The following is a 27,209-nucleotide window of genomic DNA, read 5'->3' as shown; positions in this document are numbered from 1 at the left end:
AATCTGAACTCTAAGGGATTGCTCTTTGAAGTCTCCTGAATGCAATCATATGACAAAGCATGCACAAAAAAAGTCTTTCTTTTTCAATATAGGTTGCACTTGGCATTCTTGGTAATACGGTGAGTATTGCAAATTATATTTGACTTGCAGGTGGGATGAGAGAGATTCAGACACACACGTAGGTATCTGAGTGTAAGGGAAGTCTGCCCATTTTCAGCCGAGCTCCCCCCGAAGAACAGCATCTTTTATTAACGTCACTTGCACATAACATGTATCCATGTATCTCTTTTGGCCTTCAGGCCGGTACTCAAACCCAGAAGCTTCTTGCATGTAAGCGTACAAGCAGCTATTGTTCTTTGTGCTTTCTACTGGCATTGCGATAACAGGGTGTTCAGGAGTTCACTTTAGCAACACACACACATACACACACACACACACTAGGCCTGCACCACACATGTGGGCTAGGAATAAGTCTCAAACACAATCTTTTAGCCAAGCAGGCCACAACTTTATTAACCGCCAGTGTGTTGGCTGGCAAGGGAAGATGGAGCCCATCCCTCAATATCTGGGTAATTCTCAGCCTTAGTAGCACCCTGAGAATCCCATCCTGGTCCCCCCTCCAGGTCTATGGGTCCCCTTGCCACTGGGCATTCTCCCAGTAGAAAGAATCCAGGGAATGCTTCAGGAGGCGTATATCTCCTTCAGCCCACCCCCTTTCATCCAGTTTTACTGGAGAACTCCCTGGGGATTTCCCATTTCCATATGGGGTCAGCCCCCCAATCTGCAGCCTTTTAACAACATGGGGAATATCTCCAAGAACATGAGGTCACGGAGAACTGCCATGTCCCAATCATCAGGCCACTGACAGGCACACCATTGGTTATTATAGAATAGGCCAAACCCCATACCGCCTGCAGTGTCAGAATGGATCTGTAATGCATCCGCCAGTGGGAGAGATGACTGACAAATCGAGACTCCGCTGGGCTCTGCTACAGCACATGGCTGCTGGCCGGCATGCTGCTGCCACTGCCACCCCTGCCCTCCTTGCCATGGCCTCCTAAGCACTGCCTAGGAGATCTCCAAGACCGTGAAGATCTCTGAGGTACCTGAGCCAAGCCAAAGCACCCATCGCTATGCGATACCCTCATACAGTGCCATGGATTTGACAGCCTAGCCATGGGCATGGCCAGCCAGGAACACAAAGCCCTACCTGGACTCACTACCTTACATGTAAAGTTGAGATACCCTAACAGCACCTGCACCTCCCAAGTCATGCAATTCTGTTTCCCCAACATGTCATCCAGGAGTCCCCTAAGACAGTGGTCCCCAACCTGCGGGCCGCGGCCTGCTGCCGGGCCGCAAAGGCCATGGCACTGGGCCGCGGCTCCCTCTCCCTGCCCCCCCTGCAGTAAAAAACTTCCCAGGCCGCAAGCTTGCGGCCCGGGAAGCTTCTTACTGCGGGATGGCGGGGAGAAGGAATCGGGGCCGAGCCGCGGCCGTGTGGGTGCAGCTCGCGGGCGCAGCCCGATGTGCGGGCGCGGCCCGATGTGCTGGCGCGGCCCGATGTGCGGGCGCGGCCCGATGTGCGGGCGCGGCCCGATGTGCGGGCGCGGCCCGATGTGGGGACGTGGCCCGCGGGCGTGGCCCGATGCGGGGGCGTGGCCCGCGGGTGCAGCCGATGCGTGGCCATGGCCCGCGCGCGGGCCGCGGGCCGCACCACCCTAAGAGTCTCCAGCCTGTCCCCTAGCAAGCTCTAGGTGCCCCGGACTAAATCCAGCTGGATCCCCAAGTGTGATTGCTGGGTGGCCGGACCCTCGGTCTTCTCTGCTGCCAAAGGAATCCCCAGAACTTCAGTCAAGGCCTGGAAGGCCTCCAGCTATGCCCCACACTCCTATGAGCCACCCTTCCCTGCAAAAAGAAAGTCATCTAGATATGGGTTGCTTCTCTGCACCTCAGCCTGTCCTTCAACACCTATTCCATGAATGTGCTGCTGAATGTTTCAAATGTAACACAGGCAACTGAGCAGCCCATGAGCATTACTTTGTCAACATACCAGCATCCCTGGAATTTAAACCCTAGCAGGCAAAAATCCCCTGGGTGCAATGGCAGGAAGCAGAATGCAGACTGTATACCGCACTTTGCTATTTAGGCCCTGGGGCCACAATCCCTAATCATGACCACTGTGTGGTTTCTCAGCCACTGAGAAACCACTACAACTGTCAGGAACTACTTCCGGATGTTTAGACAGAATTTCTTTTAAATTAATTTCATCCCATTCGTTCTGGTCCATCACTAACCATGGCTACTGCATGGTCCAGCGAGGCATACTTGACCGAGCCCAGCTCTGGTGCAAAAGAGTCATTAACCGATGACCCTGCAGGGTAGGACAGATAGTAGATGAACCAGTACTGCCCAGGGGCCTTCTTGGGGACCACACCCAACAGCGAAACCCACAGGTTAGGCAGTGGGGTTACAAAGTATGGCCCTGCCATCCTTCCTGCTGCCCGTTTCTTGCAAATCTTCCTGCTGCTCCAGGATGTCCCCAGGTAGGTCCCTGGCTGGTTAGTGCAGTCCGTGGCAACCTGTTGGCTAGTAAACAGAATGTGAAACCTATCAGTGAAGCCTGCTAGCATACCTGCCATGGCCCTCTTGTTAAGATAGCAATCTAGGAAGCCTGGCAGCACCCCCACTGGCAGCAATGCTAGGCTACATAGCTTGGCTGGGGGTGCTCAATTATACTTGGCTGCTGCAGAAGACTCTCCGGTACCCGATCCCCCATCCTTCTTAGAGGAGAATCAGGCCCCTTGAAGGAGCTGCTGGGATCTTCCCGTCTTTGGACAGGTTTGGATTGTGTGTCCTACACTGCACACTTCACAGATTATGCGTGTATCTGCACTGCAGGCACCTGCACACCTTGTGGTTTTACTCCCAGCATGGCAAACTGGGACCCTTTACACCCAACAAAGCCCTCTTGTCCTTCTCCTTCTGCTGCCTGATGCTCGGACCCACATTCACTAACCATGTATCATGGTTTTTAAGGTCCCACCTCACAGCCAAACTATAAGAAGCCAGCTCCCTGAACTCCTTATCATAGTCCAGGGCTGTCTCCACCCCTCCCCACACACACATACTCCTTAGCCTCCAAAAGATGGGAGAGGTACATGGCCAAATCTCATCCCCTCTTCAGATAGGCTGCTGCTATGAGGGCCAAACATTTGGCAAAGCCACGCAGCCAGTTAGCAAAGCTGCGTTCACAATACGGAGCCTTGTTTTTTTATCGTTCTTGCTCCCCATGTGACCACCCTTACCCATATTAATGAACTCAAACAAATCCATGTAGTACCCTTCTAATGCCCTCTTCCTGAGCTTCCTGGGCAAACGAATGCCCGGAGCGGCATCCATGTTAGCGTATTTCTCTGGGGGCTCAGACACTGCCCCCACCCCCTCCCCTATTCAATCAGCTACTTTACTTCCACCCATCGGCTATGCAGCCAGACCAGCATCCCCGGAGTGAATGCACCGTCCAGCCAGTAGCAGCTCTCCTTATGAGTGTCCTTGCTCTCGAGAAGGACTCACCTGAGAATGGGTGCAAAGCCCATGGAAGTGCTGTTTGTGACCAGCCCGTTTCTTCCTCCTTTTCTTTGTCGGGTCCCGTGAGGTCCCCTACTGGGTGACTCCTCAAGGCTGGCTGCCACCACTGCTCGAGTCACTGGATTCAGTGCTGCTACTGATCAGGGTCCCTGACGTTCCAGAGCTAGACAGCTGTGACAGGGTTTTGGCATACCCACTTCAATATGTGGCCTGCTCCTCTAGTGCCATCTCCTGCATGATGGGTCATTAGACCCAGAGCCAGTTGAAAGGGACCACCCCGGTTCTTGGCACCCCCTGTGCCCCCACTGCCCCCTCTGCCCCCACTGGCTGCCCCCCTTGGGTTCTGATGGCCCTTATGACCCTTGGGGCCCTGAGGGGGGGGAGATGTTCATTTTGTTTTCCCTGCAGCCTTGTCAGTAGGCAAAAAGCCATGCTGGGGCATAGGGATAATGCAGGAGGGGTTTCCCATGAGGAGGGCTGCAAATATGAGGTTTACCATCCCGCTGGCTTACTCTTGTCTCTGACCTGGAAGTTGCAACTGGGACAAAATGTGGCTGCTAGGGTCCTCACTAGAATACCTTGGAGCACCCATAACAAGCCAGTTCTGATGAAGCAGCATTGATTACCAGTTGAATTCCAGATCTGGTTCAAGGTATTGGTTTTAACTTTTAAGGCCATTTATGGTCCAATTACAACAGATCTGAGGGACTACGTGTCTGGCTATGCCCCCCTCCCCAGAGAGCACTTCACTCTTCAAATACCAACAACTTGATTTTCCTTGGCCTGAAGGATATCTGCCTGGCCTAGACCAGGATCAAGGCATTTTTGGTCCTGGCTCCTACCTGGTGGAATGAGCTTCCCGAAGATCTCAGGACCCTGATGGAGGTAGCTCAGGTCTGTAGGGCCTGTAAGATGGAGCTCTCCCACCAGGCCAGCTTATGGATACAAATGTCACCTGGAACCCCTCCCCAAGGGCAAGGCACTCCTTTACTGAGCAGAGAACAACATCATGGAGTCAACTGCAATTTTTTTCAATTCTGTAGAGGATGCTGTATTGTGTCATTATGAATTTTATTCTCTATTTTAATATTGATGTGTTATGTTGTTGTAAGCCACCATGGGCCAGCAATGCCAAGAGTGGCGGGATAAAAAGGAAAAGTATAAATAACTAAATAACTAAATAACTAAATAACTAAATAACTAAATAACTAAATAAATGAATGAATGAATGAATAAATAAAAAAAATGACTAGGAGCAAGCAGGAGGTGGGGAAAGAGCTCACCAGGATTAGCACCCCCCTCCGGCCCACCTTCTGAAGCTGTCGTGTCCTTCAAGAAGTTAAGCAGGATTGGCCCTGGTCAGCAATGGGATGGGAGTCCACCAAAGAAGTCCAGGTTTTCTTGCCTGGAAAATGCAGGTGCAACAGGAAGACTAAAGACTGCTGCCCCCCATTGTCAGAAACTCTCAAAACCCCCCTCAAGCCTTCCACTGCCCCCAGGCGAGGAATGCTGCCCACTTTGGAACCCCCTAATCTAATGCTTGACTTTCTTTTTTTCTCTTTTCTCTCCCATTAAGGATGTGACCGTGAGTATTACAAATCCTGTATATATTCATTATGAACTAATATGTCCTCGGGGGGGGGGGGGGGGAGGAGAACCAGTCATTTCTGGCCTGTTTTTGACTTTATAACTAAATACTTTAGCACAAGTAAATACCATCTTTACAAAGAATTTCTCCCAATAGGTGCCCCAAACAGAAAAGAAAAGTTTCTGAACATCTTTGTTTCTTTGCCCCAGTGGAAGACATAAGACGATTAAAGAAAAGATTTAGCATAATGAATTTTGTAATCTGGGAGCTGCAATCAGGGAAACAGATGGGCTACCAGAGTTTCACTCAATTATTCCTGACTCTCAAATTAGTTCTGGCCCGCTTGTTTATTTTAACTTCCCCTGCATGTCAACTGGGCTGCACAATTTTCCCCTTACTCCTCAAGAGTTGAGGCCTTTTCGAAGATGTCCCTTTGTTTTCCATGCTTTGCAAACGAATACAATGTAAAGAGGGAATGGAAAATTCTGTGTATGGGTGCAGATCTCTTCTTCCTGCAGCTTTGATTGTTCTGGGATTGGTCAGTCCTGTGTAAAGCCCTCCAAGGTGGATTCTGCACCAGCCGGCAGTGCACTGCTATGGAACTGCATGCTCTGCAGTGTACTATGTCCCCATAGGGGACACAGTGGCAGCAGAAAGTTTCTCACATGCAGGAGGTGGCAGCACGGGGTACGGGGGGGTGCTTACTTTGGAAGAGGGTGGGATTGTCCTTCGAAAGTAGCTGGGGCATTTCCATTTTTGTCATCGCCATGGTAGGAAGTCGGCAGTGGCCTTCTGGAAAGTGACAGCGGGAACTTGATGTTGATTAAATGTGATGGGGCTTCAACATTAAAACTCTCAGTGAACCTAACTGCACAATGTATTGATTGATCCACCACCCACTCCCCACCCCCAGTTTTATTCAGTTTTATTTGGATGGAATATCGCTATATCAACTTTTGTTCACTTTGTAGTAATTATTTATGTCCCTAACAAAATTCTACAATGGATCTTGGATTTCAGAATGTGTTTCCACTGGATCGGTGTCATTGCCACCATTCTATGCAAATTGATTTTACTAGACTTGGGCGGGGGAGTTGGTTTCCTTTCCTTTTTATCATGAATACCTAAACAAAGTTATCATTTGGCTGTTTGTATGGTTTTCTTTGTTTTAGTGTTTTTTCCATTATTGTTGCATCGTCATAATAATTCTTTATGCCATGTAGACACCCCCTTTCTGCCCAAGTGATCCAAACTGGCTTGTAATACTCTCCCATAGTTATGTATTTTCCCACAAGCAACCTGTGAGGTAGCTTAGGCTGAGAGTTTGTGACTGGCCTAAGGCCAGACGTCAAGTTCCTATGGCAGAATGCTTAACAACAATATCTTTTTTTTGTAATATAGCAACAGAATAATCAAAACCATTCGGTGAGTACCACATATCCTGCATTATTACAATAAAATACACTAACTGGAAAATAATGGAGTCAAAGATTAGTTCCTCCCAAATTTCCCCTTCCAGTGAGGTCACTGACTTGCAGGAGGGTATTATGTGCTGGAATAAGATGCAACACCAATGTTGGGACGAACAAGGCCACAGCTTTATTACCTCCCCACGGGAGGGTTGGCACAGCATGGGGGAGAGAGGCTGACCTAGCAGCAGACTGCACCAATGACCCACAGAGTCCAAAGGTGTCCTGGAGACCAGCACCATTCCCAGCTGGGAGAGCAGATCTCCTTGCCTACCAAAGTCTGCCACTAGGGGAAGTGACCTAAGTGTGGGATCCACCAGGCGCCAACATGATTTGACTGCCCCCAGGCTACCTGGTAAATGAGCCCCTGGCCTCCCAGCTGGGTAAGCCGTGCTCGTATACATGCCCCCTCTTAGGGAAGCCCCAAACCCCAGGGAGTCCAATCGCACAACGAATTCCCTGCCAGCAGGCTCCATCCCATGCAAACACACTGCTGTGTAGTGGTTAGGAGTGCGGACTTCTAATCTGGCATGCCAGGTTCGATTCTGCACTCCCCCACATGCAACCAGCTGGGTGACCTTGGGCTCGCCACGGCCCTGATAAAACTATTCTGACCAAGCAGTGAAATCAGGGCTCTCTCAGCCTCACCCACCACACAGGGTGTCTGTTGTGAGGAGAGGAATGGGAAGGCGACTGTAAGCCACTTTGAGCCTCCTTTGGGTAGGGGAAAGCGGCATATAAGAACCAACTCTTCTTCTTCTTCTTCAAAACATCCACCTCAAAACTCTGAACATCGCTGAATACAACTACATAGGGTGGGTGGGAAGATAGCGGCTCCCATGGTGTCTCTGGTGAAGAGGGCAAGACTTAGTTGACACAGGCCCTGCCCTCCCCTTAACACTGTGTGTGCTGCATTCCAGCAGTGTGCACACTAGAGGGCTTCTGGGTGGTCGTTTCTTCCACCCATCAAGCCCTCTGCTGTGTCAATGTTCGCCTGAGGTGAGTCTCGGCCAGGTTTATTTCCTACAAAATTTAAAATTTAAATTTCACATTCCAGACTACTACTCCCTCTATGCCTTAAATCCCTAGTAGGGTTCTGCATGGGTTATTTATTTACTAGACTTGGGCAGGGGAGTTGGTTTTATTTCCTTTCATTTTTGTTATGAATACCTAAACAATGCTATCATTGGGCTGTTTGTATGGATTTCTTTGTTTTATTGTTTTTTTCCATTATTGTTGCATCGTCATAATAATTCTTTATGCCATGTAGACACCCCCTTTCTGCCCAAGTGATCCAAACTGGCTTGTAATACTCTCCCATAGTTATGTATGAGGGTTTGTGACTGGCCTAAGGCCATGCATCAAGTTCCTGTGGCATGAATGCTTAACAAGAATATCTTTCTTTTGTAATACAGAACCATAAAAATACAAAAAATTCGGTGAGTACCACATATCCTGCATACTACAATAAAATATAATAACTGGGTAAAATATGTGCTTGTCCAATTTTGAAAATCAGACTTTCTAATTTAGTCATTTTTAAAAAAGCCCTTATTTTGTATCCTAAGTAGGGTACAAAATTTCTTAATAAATCTAATAGTGGTTAGGGTTTTGTCAGGTTTTCCAAAGTACAGACTACATCATCAGCATAGCATTTCAATTTGAATTCTTCCCATTCAGTTCTTATTCCATTGATTTCTTTCATGGCTCAAATCTTAGATGCCAGCATTTCTAGTACCAGATTAAATAATAATGAAGATAATGGACAGCCTTGCCTGATACCTTTGTTTATGTTGATTGATTGTTCCGTAAACATTCCATTTACTAATATCCTTGATTCTTGTTTGGAGTATATATGCCTGATCAAATCAAAATAGTATCACCACAGTCTATCAGTTTAAGAGTTTTAAATAAAAAGTCCCAACAAACATTATCAAAGGTTTTCTCTGCATCTAAAAATATAAAAGCCATTTTCAACTTTTTCTTCCGCATGTAGTCGGCAGCTTTCAGGACAAACCTGTTCCTCATTAACCTTGTGGGCATAAAACCTGTTTGATCTTGATGTACTATGTCCCCTACACATCTTTTCAGTCTCTCTGTTAGTATTTTTGCAAAAAATTTATAATCCACATTTAATGGACTTCAACATTAAAACTCTCAGTGAACCTAACTGAAGTGAACCTATTGAAGTTCTCCCCCCAGTTTCATTGAAATTTTACAATTTAGATGGAATATTGCTACATCAACTTTTGTTCACTTTGCAGTAATTATGTCCCTAACAAAATCTACAATGGATCTTGGATTTCAGAATGTGTTTTCAATGGGTCGGTGTCATTGTCACCATTCTATGCAAATAGCTTTTGCTAGACTTGGGCAGGGTAGTTGGTTTTATTTCCTTTCATTTTTGTTATGAATACCTAAACAATGCTATCATTGGGCTGTTTGTATGGATTTCTTTGTTTTATTGTTTTTTTCCCATTATTGCTGAATCGTCATAAAAATTCTTTATGCCATGTAGACACCCCCTTTCTGCCCAAGTGATCCAAACTGGCTTGTAATACTCTCCCATAGTTATGTATGAGGGTTTGTGACTGGCCTAAGGCCATGCATCAAGTTCCTGTGGCATGAATGCTTAACAAGAATATCTTTCTTTTGTAATACAGAACCGTAAAAATGAAAAAGGTTCGGTGAGTACCACATATCCTGCATACTACAATAAAATATAATAACTGGGTAAAATATGTGCTTGTCCAATTTTGAAAATTAGACTTTCTAATTTAGTCATTTTAAAAAATGTTATTTCTTCATTGAGATGTGAGGGGGATTCTGGGGAGGGCCCGGTTGTGGGATGAAGCTCAGAGACATGCAATAATCACCACATCAGCTTTTGTTTACTTTCCACTAGGGTTGTACGCTTTGTCACAGTTTGGCCACCGCAGCAATCACTGAAGCCCGAAGCAGTGCTTAGGAGGCCAACACTGTGGAGAGAAGGTGTTGCGGCACACCAGCTGGTGGCCACACACAGGCAACAGGGCTCTGCACCTGCATGTGGTCACCTGCTGGTGTGCCACCGCTGCCCCTCATTTCCACACCATGGCACTGGCCGCCTCAGGCCTCGGTGATTGCCGAGATAGCCAAACATTCCAGCAGTGTGAGTGGTCGTTTCTTCGTCCCATCAAGCCCTCTGCTGTGTCAATGTTCGGCCGAGGTGAGTCTCAGCCAGGTTTATTTCCTACCAAAATTTAAAATTTAAATTTCACATTCCAGACTACTACTCCATCTATGCCTTACATCCCTAGTAGGGTTCTTCATGAGTTATTTTAATGTCCTGTGCTAATCCCTTTATTCTACCTTCTGGGGAGTTTACTTATTACCCCTGTCTGTTCAAGAAACCCACTCTATTCCAACCAAATTTTAGATGTGGCCTAAGCCAAGGTGCCTGCAGAACCATTCCTGGTATGCACTGAGTGTCCTTAGAAAGTAAGTGGGGCTTTTCCACTTTTGTCATCTTCATGGGATGAAACCGGCAGTGGCCTTCTGGAAAGTACTTTACCTATGCAAATAACGGGATATGATTCTAAAGTGACAGTGGGACTTGATGTTGATTAAATGGAATTGGACTTTAACATTTTTTTTATTTAAAAAATTATTTTTTCCCCAAAAAGATAGAAACAAAGTAGATACATATAATAAACATCTGTGAAGCAATTATTTCGAGTCTGAACATATCAGAACCCCCTCCTTTCCCCATGTTTTACTTTCTTAAATAGTTAAAATAGGGACCCCATTGTTCTTGAAAAGCTTCTTCTGATTTTCCATTAACAGTCAATGTCAGTTTAGCCATCTTGGTGAGATCCACCAATTTGCTCAACCAGTCTTCTATTGACAGTAGCTCCTGCGTTTTCCATTTTCAAGCCAGAACTAATCTTGCTGCCATCGTCGCATAAAAGAATAGACTTCTTGTATGTGTTGGGAGGCACTGCAGTGGTAGACTTAGTAGCATATATTCAGGCTTCAGAAGAAAATTCAAATCCCACATTTTCTGCATTATTGTATGAACCTTAACCCAATACTTATACATTTTTTCACATTTTCACAACATGTCATAGAAAGAACCAACTTTATCTACACATTTCCAACATTTATTATCACAACTTTTTGCAATTGCAGCAATCAGTTTTGGTGTTAAATACCACCTATAAAACATTTTATACCAGTTTATACCAGTTTTCTCTAAGAATTTGACTGTTATTAAGCTTTGGAATCCTAGTCCATATATATTCCCATTGTTCTAAGGTCACATGCATTTCAAAATTTATATTTATATATTTGTCCTTGCAAGTATGGTTTTTCTTGAATTAGTAGATTTTCAAATTCTGGTATTGAAGCTTCTAGATTTAATGGAGGCTGAAATTCTGCTTTGAACCTGGATAGAAGTTGGTTATATTCCAACCATTGGATTTCTACTCCTTCTTTTTCTAAAACGTGTCTTTCTTTAAGCTTGCCGGATTTAGTTAAGAGATCTTTATATCGCAAACAAGTCAGTCTTTTTTGTTCTGTTTTGCTGAAAAGAGCTTCGATTGGCGATTTTAGTACAGATGGTGTCGGGGATAATCTTCTACCATACTTTGTCCAGATTTTTAACAATCCATCAATCCAAGAGTTCCCACTTGTCTTTTGTTTTTGCGTTCCTGTCGGCCAAAGTCTTTCATGGAAACTATTGCCTAAGGCCTCTTTTTCAAATATCAGTTCTCTTAATTGTCGCATCTATCTGCCCTAATTTTAATTTAACTGCATAGGCCAACTCTGGGTCTATTTCTGGCATTGGGGTGGGGATGATGGAGTGTCATCTATCTGCCCTAGCCCAGAGTTTCTCAAAGTAAATAGGTGGATAAACGCTGTCCTACTGCTGTGTTAGTGGTATTTTCTTTCTCACATGTGGTTTCCTCTTTCTAGTGGTCATTTTGATATTTCACCTATATATGTGATGCAGATTTCCCTGTAGATTTAGTGCAGGTTTTTATGAGACACCAACAGTGGTGTAATAATGAATTGGCCACTAGAGGGACGCAAACACATGTGGATTTTTCTTTAAAAACCTGAAGCAATACAGACACACAAGCAAAGAAAAGTAGACTGTAGAAGAGCCCCAGCTCCCCCTTGGTTGTGGGCCAGGTTTACCTCCTACACAAGCCTTCCTGGTGGTATCCCCTCACTGGCAGATGAGTGAGGATAAGAGTCTGTTGTGACACCAAGAACTGCATATATTTCCACATAGACTCAGCAGGTAACAGATCTGTAGTCTCTTAGGCACCCAGTGAAATGTTTCTATTTTCCATAGCCTTTTGTATGGATTACTGCTTATTACTGGATTATTTTCTATAGCCTTTTGTATAAGATTACTGCTCTCCAGTTTTTGTATGACCCTGCATTGCATATGAGATATAAGACATAAAAACCACAAAAATAAGTATCAAAGTACCCAAAGTTTAAAAAAAAACATATTTACTTTTTTTCTTTCGCATTTGTTATATTTTCCAAAATGGATTGTTTGATTGCTGAGCACTTTCATATAGCTTTCTTTGCTGTATTATTATTATTGTTGATTTTCATAATGTTTCTTTACACCATGTAAAACCTAGCTTTCTGCTCAAGAGTGGTCCAAACTGTCTTACAATAGTCTCCCATTTTATATAATGTGCTTTTAATTTGTTTAACACAAGATAGAAAAGTACAAAGACAGTGAAACAAATCCAATTGCTATAATTTCAAAATTCTGAAAGTTAGACACTATCCCTCCACAATATAATGACCCTTTGTAATTTATTTTGCTAGTAAACTCAGATAAGGGCCCCATTGTTATCGAAAGGCATCTTCTGTTTTTCCAATAACAATCAATGTTTGTTGTACCATTTTGGCTAAGTCCGCCAGTTTATCTAACCAATCATCTATTGAAGGTAGTTCTTGCAACTTCCATTTCCTGGCCAATACCAATTTTGCTGCCACTGATGCATAAAATAAGAATGTTCTGGTTTGAACTGGAAGACACTGCAGTGGTATGATTAAAACCATACATTCAGGTTTTAAGGGGAAATTTAGAACCAAAATTTTCTCCAGGATAGTATGGACCTTAGCCCAAAATTTATATACTTTTTTAACCTTTCCACCACATATGAAAAAAGAAACCCACTTTTTCTTCACATTTCCAACATCTATTATCACATGCTTTTGCCATTTTTGCAATCACTTTGGGGGTCACATATCATCTGTAGAACATTTTATAGCCATTTTCTTTAAGTATTTGGCTATTTGTAAACTTAGGAATTCTAGACCATATACATTCCCATAGTCTCCCATTTTGACATTTTAGTCTCACAACCACCCTGCCAGGTAACTTAGTTTCAGAGTTTGTGACTGGCCCAAGGCCATCCAGCAAACTCCTGTGGGAGAACGGATATTCAAGCCTGCTTGACAGAATATTTTTCTTTTGTAATCTAGCATCAACACCATGGCTCTGTAAGTACTGCAAATCCTGCCTATTATCTGTGATCTATAATTATGGGAACCAGTATGCCTTTGTCAGTGTTTGATAATTAGACTTTATTATTTGGTCATTTAGATCTTTATACATTGCTAGTGTTGTTAACCCAGGCATGGGAAGTTTCTGAATATGGGTGGAGAGGGGGTGATACCTAGGGAGGGCAGAATTTGAGGAGGAATCTTAGGGTAGGTGATATCCTTCAACTCTGTTCAACCAAATTGGTCAAAGAGATGCTGTAGCATTCCCCAAAGACTCTTTTATTGAGGAATTTGAGAGAGAGCACCTCCCATTTTTGAGGCAATGAAAGAGGTTTCATTTGTCCACAGATTATATTTGGGTTGAACTACTCCTAAATGCAGATGGTCAAGACAAATTTCTCTAGGGGCTCTTCTGAATTATCATTTTCATCACTTGTGTGTCCCTACTGTGAGCTTTCTCACACAGGTTTTCACGAAACCCTGGAGTTTCGTTGATTGGGTGGCAATTAAATATTTAAAATGTATTTTTAATTTATTTCTGTTCAGTGCCGGGTGATATGGCCATATATGTTCATTGTGACTGTTCCCCCCTAAAGTCCAATGATGGCCCTGGCGAGGGGAGGAAGGAGAGGAGCCCCAGCTGTACAAATCCTTGTTGTCAAGGCTAATCACATGTTATAGCGCTAGGAATCCAGTGAGTTAAGTACTCTAATTTTAATTTAACTGCATAGGCCTACTCTGGGTCTATTTCTGGCATTGGGGTGGGGATGATGGAGTGTCATCTATCTGCCCTAGCCCAGAGTTTCTCAAAGTAAACAGGTGGATAAACGCTGTCCTGCTGCTGTGTTAGTGGTATTTTCTTTCTCACATGTGGTTTCCTCTTTCTAGTGGTCATTTTGATATTTCACCTCTATATGTGATGCAGATTTCCCTGTAGATTTAGTGCAGGTTTTTATGCGACACCAACAGTGATGTAATATTGAATTGGCCACTAGAGGGACCCAAACATATGCGGAATTTTCTTTAAAAACGTGAAGCAGGATGGACACACAAGCAAAGAAAAGTAGACTGTAGAAGAGCCCCAGCTCCCCCTTGGTTGTGGGCCAGGTTTACCTCCTACACAAGCCTTCCTGGTGGTATCCCCTCACTGGCAGATGAGTGAGGATAAGAGTCTGTTGTGACACCAAGAACTGCATATATTTCCACATAGACTCAGCAGGTAACAGATCTGCAATCTCTTAGACACCCAGTGAAATGTTTCTATTTTCCTTAGCCTTTTGTATGGATTACTGCTTATTACTGGATTATTTTCTATAGCCTTTTGTATATGATTGCTGCTATAGCCTTTTGTATAAGATTACTGTGACACCAAGAACTGCCTATATTTCCCCATAGACTCAGCAGGTAACAGATCTGCAGTCTCTTAGGCACCAGGTGGAATGTTTCCATAGCCTTTTGTATCTCATGTCCCACCATAAGATTACTGCTCTCCATTTTTTGTATGACCCTGCATTGCATATGAGGGTCATCAAACCTATAAGATATAAAAACCACAAAATAAGTTTGCCCAAAATTAAAAAAAAAACATATTTACTTTTTTTTCTTTCACGTGTGTTATTTTTTCCAAAATGGATTTTTGTATGACCCTGCATTGCATATGAGGATTATCCAAATTGTAAGCCATAAAAACCATAAAAATAAGTTTCAAGCTATCCTCAATTAAAAACAATTTTTTTAAAAATCATGGGAAGAAGACTAGTTCAGAGAATAAGTCACATGAGAGAAAAGATTTCACTTCCTCCAGAGAGACAATGATAGCAGAAAAAACAAACTGGTGTCCAAATGTAAAAACCTAAGCATAAGAGAGCCAGTTTGGTGTAGTGGTTAGGAGTGCGGACTTCTAATCTGGCATGCTGGGTTCAATTCTGCACTCCCCCACATACAACCAACTGGGTGACCTTGGGCTTGCCACGGCACTGTTAATAAAACTGTTCTGACCGGGCAGTGATATCAGGGCTCCCTCAGCCTCACCCACCCCACAGGGTGTCTGTTGTGGGGAGAGGAATGAGAAGGCGACTGTAAGCCGCTTTGAGCCTCCTTCGGGTAGGGAAAAGCGGCATATAAGAACCAACTCTTCTTCTTCTTCTTCTCATAAGCATCTACTATGGTTGATAGCTACAGTATTTTCTAGTTAATGAAAATACAAATGTTAAAAATAACAAAAATATATCACAACTAGTAATGTGATTGTGTCTCACAGAATCAAGAAATGTCCCATCATATTGTCAAAGGCTTTCATGGCTGGAATCAACTGTTTTTTGAAATTTTCATGTGCATGTGGGGCCCTGTTGACTATGGGCCACACAAGACGCAACTCCAGATTAGCGTTAACAAGGCTACAGGGTTTTTTTTTTTGCCAAGCACACACTTCCAGCTGGAGGGTTGGCCCCCATTATTGACATGAGGAAAGACCCACCTGTCCACAGCCATCTAACTGTTCTGTATCTGTCTCTGGGACCTATCACCATATAGTCAGAAAGGCAGATGCCTTGCCCCCAGAGTCCTCACAGGGAGGAGAGCATGTGGTGACAGACAGAAGCCCATCTCATTCTGCCACCCAGTCCACCTGAATCCAGGCCCCTGGCCTACCCAGCCAGGTAGCTGCCCCCGTTGGTGAGCCGGTCTCTTATTGAGATCTGCCAGCCTCAGGGCCACCGTGCGTGGACTGGAACCCTGAACCAAGGGTCTTCCTTGTGCTATTTCCCACAGCTGTGACAAATTACAAACGATTGGAATAACAAACCACACATATAACCTGAAGTATAGGGAGGGTGCGAGGGCAAAGATGGCAAAGATCTGAAGCGGAATGGTGGGGCCTCTCTACATGACGCCTTATAAAGGCACCTGTGGCCTCACCCCCACATTGTGCCACTGTGCATGCCTGAATGCTGCCAACTAGCCCACACCAGACATGCTGGCGCAGTGGTCTGCTATCTGCAGCGTTAACCAGCAGCCGCTGGTAAATCATGGCTGCTTTTTCTGGTAGTTTTCGTTCCTAATGTTTCACCTGCATCTGTGGGTGGCATCTTCAGAGGTCAGGCACAGCAAGATGCATAACTCTCTGTTGCACACATCTGCTGAGAGAATATCAACACAGCTTCAGTATAGGGAAGACCTGCCTCACCAAACTTTTGAAGTTCTTTGAGAAAGTCAACAAGCAAGTAGATAATGGTGACCCAGAAGATATTGTGTACTTGGACTTTCAAAAGACTTTTGATGAGGTTCTTCTGAGCAAACTTAGCAATCAGGCTAAAGTCTTCTTAGTAAACTTAGCAATCATAGGCTAAGAGGTTTGATTAAATGACAGGAAGCAAGAGTAGGAATCAGTGAGGTCTCACACATTGGCATCAATACCATTTCATTTGCTCATAAATGATACAGAACTACACGTGAGCAGTGTAGTGGTCAGGTTCACAGACGATTCATGCTGGTGAAAACCGCTGACTGTGAAGAACTCCAAGTGGATCTCCACAATACTGGGAAAGTAGACAGCAGCATGGAAAACAAAGTTCAGTTTGGGTAATTGGAGGGTGATGCACATTAGGACCAAAAAAATTGCAACTTCAGATAAAGGCTAATGGAGTCTGAGCTCACTCATACTGAGAGGCATAATAGATCTCGGGTTTAGTGAACAGCTCAATGAAAGTATCAGCCCAGTAGTCTGTAGCAATGAAAAGGCAAAATATATGTTAGGATTATTTGGAGAGGGATTGAAATGAAAATAAACCATGTTATAATTCCCCTGTACAAATCTATGGTACAGCTTTATTTGGAATAGCATGTGCAGTTCTGGTCACTGTAAAAAGGATGTTGTAGAGATGGGAAAAGTACGGAGTAGGGCAACCAAAAGGAGAAGGAGGTTGGGGCTTTCAGACAGGGAGAGACTTTTCTTTGACCCTGCCCTGAATTCATTCATATGACAAAGCTTTAACAAAACCTTTCTTTCTTTGTATGGAAAGAGAAGTAATGATGAATAGGTGAGTACTGCAAATAATGTCTGTTGTCCGTATTAGATGCAATATACTTCCAGATTTTGATCATCACACATATTTGTTAAATTATTCAGAAAAGGAATGCGTTGCATCTCCAAAGAAGTCCTGTATAGGGTGCTCATAGGGTGTGGCAGAATAGGCCTGCTCTGATCACTTGACCTTCATCCACTGTGCCTTTCATGGTTTTCTGAACACCTGAGGGAGCTTTTCTCTCACTCTGCTCAACCACTGGCATACCCCTGTGATGTATCACCTTTTCCATGTAAGCTCAACGGCTGACAGGGGGAATCATTAAGCTGCTATATTTAAATGGACAGCAGCCATTTCAGGGATCCCTTTTACTCCTCCTGTTTGGAAATGGAGGAAGGGAATGAAACTGACAGCTGATCTGTATAGGTTATTTATTCATTTGTTTATTTAGATTTTTATACTGCCCTTCCATACAGCTCTGGACCATCATAGGTGATTACATGGAACATCACAACAATATAACAAATATAACAGTACAACAACCATAACAATACTTTAACAGAAAGTAACTTTGAAATCCTTAGGTGGGTCGGTATATTCAATCATGGAGGAGGGTGTCTGTAGGGGGACCAGATATCTACGCCCAAATAAAAGCCTGAAAATGCATCTTTTATTTGGGTCAGCTGTACCAGCAGCTGAAACAGATTAGAGAATCTATGTTTGGCTTAGAAGCATCAAGACAATACCATTAAAGTACATTATTGGAAATGTTTTTAAGGTTTGGGTAAGCCAAATGCACAAATGAGCCTGAATTCTATAAAAAGAAATGTGATAGTAAATCATACATATGCTTATTTATTTGTGATCATTTAGATCAGCATAACGATTGGGCACTGCAAGTCAAAATATACAAGACATTTCAGAGTTAGTAAATCAATTCTGATTGGTCTCTAGAAAAGCACAGAAGAAACTCGTTGAGATAGGTTTAATACACTAGTCAAGTTTGCAATGTAGAGTGAGATGTTTGTTTTTCTTTCCTCCATGACCTTCCTTGTTTCTCCTTGATTGATAACCTTCTGGATTCATTTCCTGATTCCTCTTCCGATTGTGATGTGAGTCCTTTATGATATATTTCCTTACACTGCAATTCAAAGGGGGTGGGAGGTTGTGGCCCTAACCACCATAATCTTTCTTCAAAACGAGCCTTTTAAGGAACTTCTCTAAACTGTATTAAATTACTGATGAATGTATTCAGTCTTTTTCTCTTTGGAGATGTTCTTACTAACAGCAATTATTTTTCTTTCCACTAGTTCCCACAATGGCATGATATATTGAAGATCCTGGACCACATCCAAATCAATTGCCTGCTCGTGACCCTCTTCTGATGCCACTGGAAGACAATCATACGAACACCGCTCACGCTACAAATGATATGAATCTGTCTGGTATTGCTCATTGCAGTCACACTTCTTGTCTCATGGGCAGAAAGAAAATAAAAGAAAATACCAGCTACGTTTGTGTTTATGATTTGCTAATGGAGAATTTTAACCACTCTGTGAACAAGATCAGCTCAATCCTAAATGCTGCTGTTTGCATTGTGGAATTATGAATTTGTTAGTGCTGGCCTTCAAATCAAAACTTTCCCTGATTTGGTTGTTTAGCAAATACTGCTTGGGTGGGGTAAGATTTGAGTGCGCAGCCATGTTGGTCTGAAGGAGCAGAACAAATTTTGAGCCCAACAACACCCTTGAGACCAATAAAATTCTTTCAAGCACACTTCATCAGACACTGAAATGGAAATAACCAGGCCACAAACATAAGGAGAAAGTCAGTCATGAATAAGTACACAGTTCAAGGGATAACCCTTCAGTGGGCTACCTCCTTTCTCCACGGTCGAGGTCAGAGGATTGAGATTGGGAAGGATCAGTTGCACTGCCGCCAACTTCTTTGTGGGGTTCTGCAGGGTGCGATTCTCTTCCCGACATTATTTAACATCTTCATGAGCCCTCTCACCCAGCTAGTTCAGAGCTTTGGGCTTGGGTGTCATCAATTTGAAGAACACACCCAGCTCTATCTCTAGATGGATGATCGTCTGGATGCTCCTTTGACTGTACTGGACCAGTGCTTGGAGGCAGTGATGAAATGGCTTAAAGCAAGACATCTTAAACTGAACCCTTCAAAGACAGAGTTCCACTGGCTGGGTAGGAAGGGACCAGAGCAGGAAGCATACCTACCCAGGGTGGATGGGGTGCAGCTCCCAACTGCACAAACCTGGGTGTGATTTTGATGCCTCTCTCATGTTGAAGGCTCAAGTAGTGTAAGGCCGAATAAATTTCAGTAAGAAAGGCAGTTTATGTTTTGGCAAACAGGAGCAAAGCTTAGCTTCTTTGGTGAAAGCCAAGACCTTACTCAAAACTTGCTATTCCAAAGAAGTCTTTTATACAGTTTGCCAGGAAAATTCCATCCAAACTGTCCTTCCCAGGGTGTTCCTGGGCCAGGCTCACATTCTTTTCCCTATACTCCCCAAACATACAATTTCCATACATGCATGTGCATTAAAAAGAGCTCTACATCCACCCAAGCCTAAGACAGCATCAACATCTATTTCTCTCACCTTTCCTTCAAAAAAAACTTCCCCCCCCCAACAGTGGTCTTATCACCAAGAGGGGTGCCAAGATTCTTAGTTTCTATCTAAACAGCTGCTTTCTTCAGCTCATTGAATTACCAGGGTGAAATGATGTTGCTACGATGGTACTAAACAAGAAATTCAGCTCTGATCCTTCAGTAGACATTTTTGATCTTTGCCAGGCTAGGCTGTTAACGCCTACCTGGCCCCGGAGCATTTATCCAGGCTTGATTACTGTAACTCACTTTACGTTGGCCTACCCTTGCACCACTGGTGCAAAATGCGGCTACCCTGCTTGTCACATGGACACTGTGGAGAGCCCACATAGCAACGGTATTGTGGCAGCTGCATTGGCTTCTGATTGAATTTTGAATCCATTTCGAGGTTTTGGTTTTGACCTTCAAGGCCTTATGCAGTCTGGGCCCTTCATATCTGAGGGATCGCCTCTCTGAATATGTTCCCTGGAGAGTTCTTCAGTCGAGCAATACCAACCATCTGAGGATCCCTGGCACCAAAGAAATAAAGCTGGTCTCAAAAAGAGCCAGGGCCTATTCAGCCCTGTCTCCTGCCTGGTGGAATGAGCTCCCCAGCAAGGTCAGGACCCTGCCAGAACTGTCTGAGTTCTGCAGGGCCTGCAAGGACTTCTGCTGGGCCTATTGTTGAGGTTGACTAGATAATAGCGAGATAATAGCAACAACAAGTATTGGGCCTCCCTCTTGCCCCTCTGCCCTCCTTTCCTTCCCCACTCCTTCCCTACAAGCTTACATCTGCTGGCTTCAACCTGACCTCAGTAATCCAAATTTTGATGCTACAATGTTAAATTGTGATTTTACATAATTTTACATATTTTAACCAGGTTTGATTTGATTGATTGACTGATTGACTGATTCATTGACTGACTGACTGATTCATTGATTCATTCATTCATTCATTCATTCATTCATTCATTCATTCATTCATTCCATTTTTATACTGCCACTCCCAGCATAGCCGGCTTGTGGCGGTTTACATTCAATAAAACATGATAAAACACCCTAAATACAACATCCCCAAAATACAAAACACAGAGCAATGGTGGTTAAAACATATAGCTCCTCACCCAACAACATTTCAGTTGTTCTGGCATCAGTATAGGACACAATTAGTATTCCTGATGATGTAACCCAGAGGAGGTAGATTGCCCCGTGGTTCCGGGCAATGAAGATGATGGACAGTTACACAGACATGACAAGAAAAACAAACTCATGCCATAAGGTCCTCTTTCTTTTTAGTTCAATGCTGGATGAAAGGAACATTGTTAAGGGGATATAAATGTCAAGATCAAAAATTAATACACAGGTGCCTTTCCAGTTGTGGAAGTTAGCCAATGAGAAGTCACAGAAAGTAAAGTCAGCATTATCTACTGGTGTGCTTCTTGGTGCTCATTTGCTCTTGCCCCAAAGTGTGCCCCTGTCAAATCAAAAAGCCAGTTCTGTGTTTTCCCCATTCAACTGACATAGAATATTTTCCAATATAGCCCAGGAGGCATCAACTTTGTGTCCATATAGGGAGCTTTAGATTGGAAACAGCTGCCTCTATGGCAGGAATATGCTCAGCTTGGAACCTCCTTACCCTGGGGAAATCTGCAAAATTTTGAGATTGGTGCCAGCTTCCGCAGAACCACTTTGCTTGTCATGCCCTCCAACTTGCACTCAAACTTCCCGATGTGCTCATGGGCATAACGGATGAGGACCCCAGCTCTAATTATTACACTAATTATTACACTATGATGACTTTCACCTGGCACAGGACCCCTACAGCAGGGTATGATTATAGGTCTGTTCAGAGTGGACAATATGAAGCAATGAGTTCATCCTACACTGGGGACAAATCCCCAGAGCTGGCTTTTAAAATATCAGTTTTCTTCTTCTTGGGTCTGTTAGACCCTTCCTCAAAATTGGGATTTCCAAAAAAAGAAAAAAAAAACCTGGACCTGAATTACCGTATCAGTAAGGGGATCCAGGATTTTTCAGAAATACTAATCTTTTGTTTGGTCCAATAAACCAAAACTGAGAAATATTCTCTTCCTCTCCCCCCACTCTTTTTTGTACACTCCAGTTTTTTTCCAGAGTCTGGAGCAGCTGCCCATAGGAAGCAACGCCCTCTTAATGGACATCCAGCTCTGACTCCTGATGGACATTTGCCAGATGTTTGGAAGCAGTGTCTGGATGGCTTAGGCAGAGGCAGCTGTAAATCAATACCTCCAAGACGGAGGTCCTTTTGCTGGGAAGAAGGTGATCAGGATCAGGAAGTATGTCTCCCCTTTCTGGGTGGAGTTCAGCTTATGACTGTACCTACTGCCAGGAATTTGGGGGTGGTCTTTGATGCCTCCTTATCTATGGAGGCACAAATCACAAAGGTAGTGCAAGTGGCATTTTCCCATCTGTGCCAAGCTAGGCTATTAGTACCCTACTTGTCCCCCGAACACTTGGTCATAGTGATCCATGAAATAGTCACTTCCAGACAAAAATTCTGTAACTTGCTGTACACAGGCCTTCCCTTGTCTTTGATCCAGAAATTGCAGTTGGTGCAAAATGTGGCTGCTAGGGTCCTCTCAATGTCATCTTGGAGGGTCCATATCCAGTCTGAGCTGAAGCAGCTGCATTGGTTACCAATTAGCTTCCGAATCAAGTTCAAGGTTTTGGTTCTTACATTTGGCATGGGTCCCACATATCTGAAAGGATCTCCTTATGCCGCCCTCAAGGCAGTTTGCTCTGCAGGTTTGAATCTGCTGGTTGACCCCAGTCCTTGGGAGTACACCTGGCCTCAAAGAGTGCCAAGGCCTTTCCAGTCCTGGCCCCCACCTAGTAGAATGAGCTCCCAGAAGACCTCAGGACCCTGACAAAGCTGTCACCGTTACTCAGGACCTGTAAGATGTAGCTCTTCTGCCAGGCCTTTGGTTGAGGCCAGGCCAAGGAATATCTGGCCCCTACCTGCAGAAGTCCATGTGCCAGACATCTGGGCAGGGACTACCTCTCCTGAGAGCAGTAGTGCATTGTCATAGGGCTTGGAGGGGGTGGATTTAGACTGGTTGAAGGTTGCATGCTCTGATCTGGATGACCCAGGCTAGCCTGATCTCATCAGATCTCAGAAGCTAAGAAGAGCAGGTACTAGTTAGTACTTGGATGTGAGTTATGGTTGTGCGCTCCAGCAGAATTTGGCCACTTTGGCAATCATCAAAGCCCAAGGTGGCCTGCACTGGGGCATGGAGGGGAGGGGCAGCGCTGGCGGCAGTGCGTGACATGGAGCCCACCCGCAGCTTTGCACCTGCGTTTGTGCGCCACCACCACCCCTCCTCTCCATGCTGCAGCACTGGCTGCCTTGGGCTTTGATGATTGCCAAAGTGGCAGAACCATGCCAGAGTGTGTAATACTAATGTTAGCCCACCAAGGAATTCTAGGATCTAGCTGCTGGCTTGCTGTGGGTTCAGGCTCGCTCCCTTTGTGTGCCACGTCAACCCTCTGGCACCCTCTGGGGGGGTGCAATAATAATAAAATTGTGGCCACATTGATTGCCAGACTGGAGTGCTGCATCTAATTGGGGTAAAATGCCAGCGTGCCAGTCGATGACAACAGACCTGCAAGCTAAGTCTTCTGTTCCATAGTGACTTTATCAAGTCTGATAAGAAGGCAAAGGGTAAGAATAAATGAGTCAAAGTTAATGCCTTTCAACTAAAAAAGTCTCCTCAATTATGAGCAACAAAATAAACTCGGCAATGGGAGCTGTCAGAATCATAATATGCAATCAGTACATCTTTGAGCAATGTTTCTACAAAAGGTAGTTTAATAGTAAATTAGAGAAGATGGACAAGATCTACTGAAGCAACGAGCTGGACAAAGTTCTTATTGAAGGTTAATAAGATAGCACAAGAACTTGTCTTCCATGGAGACAAGCTCTCAAATACTAAAGAGGTGGGGCATCATCTTCCTTGACTAAGGTAAAAGCAGGTGGCACTAATGTTGCTAAATATCCCAAAACATTAATGGCCATGGTTGCTTTTCCACATTCTTTTATTTTTAATGTATTATATTAAAAGTTTTCCTAACTTTTTTTAGACTAATGTCTACAAAATATATACAACAAACTCTTTAAACTTAGTAACATCCCTTTGCTTCATCTGCTGAAAAGGACACACATATTCTTTGCACGTGGATCTGAAAGTTTAAAGATATATAGGAGATTTCCAAAGGCATGACACAATATCTTTTGTAGTACAGCATTCCAGCAAAGGACAGTTGGTGAGTACTGCAAATCCTGCGTATTGTCAATTATATATAACTAGGGGTCAAGCCTGTTGCATTCAGGAATACAACGGGTGCTAAATTGGGGTGGGTGGGGTGGAAGAACTCCCCCTCTCCCCAGGACCTGGAAAGGCTGCAAGCAGCTGTTAGGGAACTCACCAGTAGGGGCTATTCGCATGTGGCAGGGATCTGCAGCCTTCAAGGATCACAGGGAATTGGAAGGAGGAGGGGGTAGTCAGGGGTGTGGAACAGAAGGTGATTGATTGGCCACTGGACAGACAGGCAAGCTGGTTGGAGGAGGAGGCACTGAGGGGCAGGACAGATGCCCTGAGTGGGTGTTAAGTGCTGAGTGGCACAAGTCATGAGACATGCTTCTCCTCCAAGCCCTTACCAGAAATATTATGTGAAACAGATAACAGGAACCAGAATGTCCTTGTCTGATTTTGAAAAATCAGACTATATTATTTAGTCATTTTTACATTTTATTTATTCATTGAGAAAATTTAGAACATTTATATGTTAATTTGGGTTGATCACTCTGGAACTGTATAAACTGGCAAACGAAAACAACGTTCCCCATTTATAAAATTAGAGTTCAGTAGCACCTTTAAGACTAACAAAGATTTATTCAAGGCGTGAACTTTCGAGTGCAAGCATTCTTCCTGAGACTAAGAACTGATCACCATAACAGTAGGAATATATAAGCAAAAGTTATAAAGTTAAAAGGTAACTCTAGAGAGTTATCATATGGCTGTGTTTGGATGGTGTGACACAGTTTACTAATGTAACAAGATTAAGTTTTCCTGAGGACGACAGGAAGATGGCACTGTACTAGACCATTTTGTAACAAGCTCCCGAGTCAAGCAGAGCGCCAGGAGCAGAAGCACATGGCAGACCTGAGCGAGGTGCACAAATCTCATTTGCTGGTCACCCCAGGAGCCGGGAACAGCATCCTGAGGGTCCTACAGATCTGCAGAGACTAAGTTCTCTGTATCACTGCTGCTTGTGCCCGGTGCCATAATGGCGCTGTTGTCGAAAACAACTTTCTAATCTTGAAACGACCAGATGCATAAAATCCTGCATTCTTCTCAGGCTATCTCTTCCCAGCTTGACCAATCAACACACAAGGAGTGGCAGTCTGGCGAATTAACAACATAAAGACTGTGAGTTCTCTGTTTGCTTTCTCTTTCTTTAAAGCCAGGCACTAGACCCCCTTTCCCCCCCCCCCAAGCAATTCACATGGGAATTCTTTCTTCGGATGGGAGGCAAGCCAGCTAAATATACTCGTTAAAATATACAAAAGAAAGAGCTTAAGATCTTATGACGGAGAGCCCAGCGGGAGTTGTTGACAGAACACGGAGATTGTCTAACTAATAACTACTGATCTCCTGAACTCTCTCGAGACGCCCTGTCCGTGAACTGTGATTATATGGTGGTGTATGCATTCTGTCGAGTTGATGAATACTGCAACGGAAAACCTAACCAATGCAAGGGCAGCTCAGAGATTTTGGAAGTAGTCAAAAAGGTTGAAAAGGAGATTCAAGACACCAAGAAAGAGCTCTCAGACAGAATCGATGGTTTGAAAAAAGTAGCTGATGAAAACACAACTCAGCTGGCAACACACCAAACGAGAATCCAACGTCTGGAAGTTAATCAACAGGAGCGGGAGAGAGTGGCAGAAGACAAATTCGAAGTCCTGGAAGTAGAATCTAAAGCTAGGAACTTAAAAATCAAAGGCGTTTCAGAAGAATTTGGGAAAACAAACCTGAGGAAGGAAATCACTGAAAGCTTGGAAGACTATTTAGAGGAGGAAGAGATCCAGATTGACAAAGTATACAGTGTTTATTCAAAGGTGGCCGCACGCAAGAAACAACTAAGAGACATTTTTGTAAGCTTTGACAGCAAGGCTGCAAGAAACAATCCACTCAAAAAGCATTGGGAGACGCCGCTGAAATTGGTGGATCAAGAAGCACAAATCTTTCAAGACTTAGCAGCAGATACATTATGGAAAAGAGTACAATTCCATTCTTTGCGACAACCTGAAGAATATAACGAACAGTGGCTAGCTGGTCGTTCTTTACTCTTTTTTCATCTTTCTGTAAATGCTTTATATGGTTAGGGCTAATATGTGAAGGGAACTGACTATATACCACTTAAGATAATAACAGACTATATTCTCATATGTATCAATAATTACTTTGCTAAGAAAGACAGCAGCAACTTTTAGGTTAGCGCTAATATGCGATGGGAATTGACTATATACTTCTTAAGATAATAACAGACTAGGAAGAAGGCGGAGCCATGGCACTTGGATAGCTCGAATACTTCGAGCTCCTGTTCCACTGAGGGTCAATCGCTGCTGTGATTGACAGAATCGGGTTTTGGGTACGCTAACCCACCCATAATCTTCTCAGAAATTCCTTGTGAATCTCTGGGGCCTCTCTGTTCCGCAGGGAAATTAATATCCCACTGGAACGTAAGCTCAGTGTGCATAGGGTCCAGCAAGCGCCGTCCGCCATTTTAATATCCTTTCCTCCTTTTCCTCCTTTTTCAACTCTGCAATCTACAAAGCTTATTTTAATCTACAAAGCTAATTGGATACCTCCCAGCAAGACCTTCGACTCACCACAACTCCGGAGTGAAAACATCTGGCAGACATCAGATCGAGCCTACAAACAGTGAGTGGGGTTTCCCCCGGCACCCTCTTCCCTGGAATTAACTCTCGGCGTGGAGAGTTGCTTTCGCTAATCCAAACAAGCTAGAGTGACAGGAAGACGATTTATTACAACTGAGGGGGTGGACACTGCCAAATTCCAAGATATTGAGTCATTAATCAACGCAGAGATGCAAGTGCTCTTCCGCTTCTCCGTCTCTACTTTTTCCCCCGTTTCTGGCTCTGCTTGATGCCACCTCATTATGAGGCAGGCTAATTTTCTTTTCTAAGCAGAAGAAGGACTTAAATTAACTCAAACTAATAAGTAACAGCTCTTATTGCATCTGTTTTTGTCTTCGGAGATAAGAGAGATTAGAGCCGTGGAATCTCGCGAGAACTAAGCTCCAGAGACATTGCTTTAATATCAAAACAGACTGTTGCTTTTATTAGGACTCTGTAGG

The 27,209-nt window shown here is 44.0% G+C and overlaps 1 long non-coding RNA gene across 1 annotated transcript; it reads left to right on the top strand.

Annotated features, from left to right (window-relative positions):
* Positions 1-104: 104 nt before the first annotated feature.
* Positions 105-18,701, top strand: LOC143836995 (uncharacterized). The gene is made up of 7 exons (XR_013230881.1): positions 105-119; positions 5,168-6,604; positions 8,064-8,087; positions 9,312-9,335; positions 13,147-13,164; positions 17,187-17,204; positions 18,527-18,701. It is a non-coding gene; the product is annotated as an uncharacterized LOC143836995 (long non-coding RNA).
* The last annotated feature ends 8,508 nt before the right edge of the window (positions 18,702-27,209 follow it).

The sequence above is a fragment of the Paroedura picta genome, chromosome 5, assembly GCF_049243985.1.
Source record: "Paroedura picta isolate Pp20150507F chromosome 5, Ppicta_v3.0, whole genome shotgun sequence".
Taxonomy (NCBI): Eukaryota; Metazoa; Chordata; class Lepidosauria; order Squamata; family Gekkonidae; genus Paroedura; species Paroedura picta.
The sequence above is the reverse complement of the archived record's forward strand: the minus strand, read 5'-3'. Positions and strand labels throughout refer to the sequence as shown.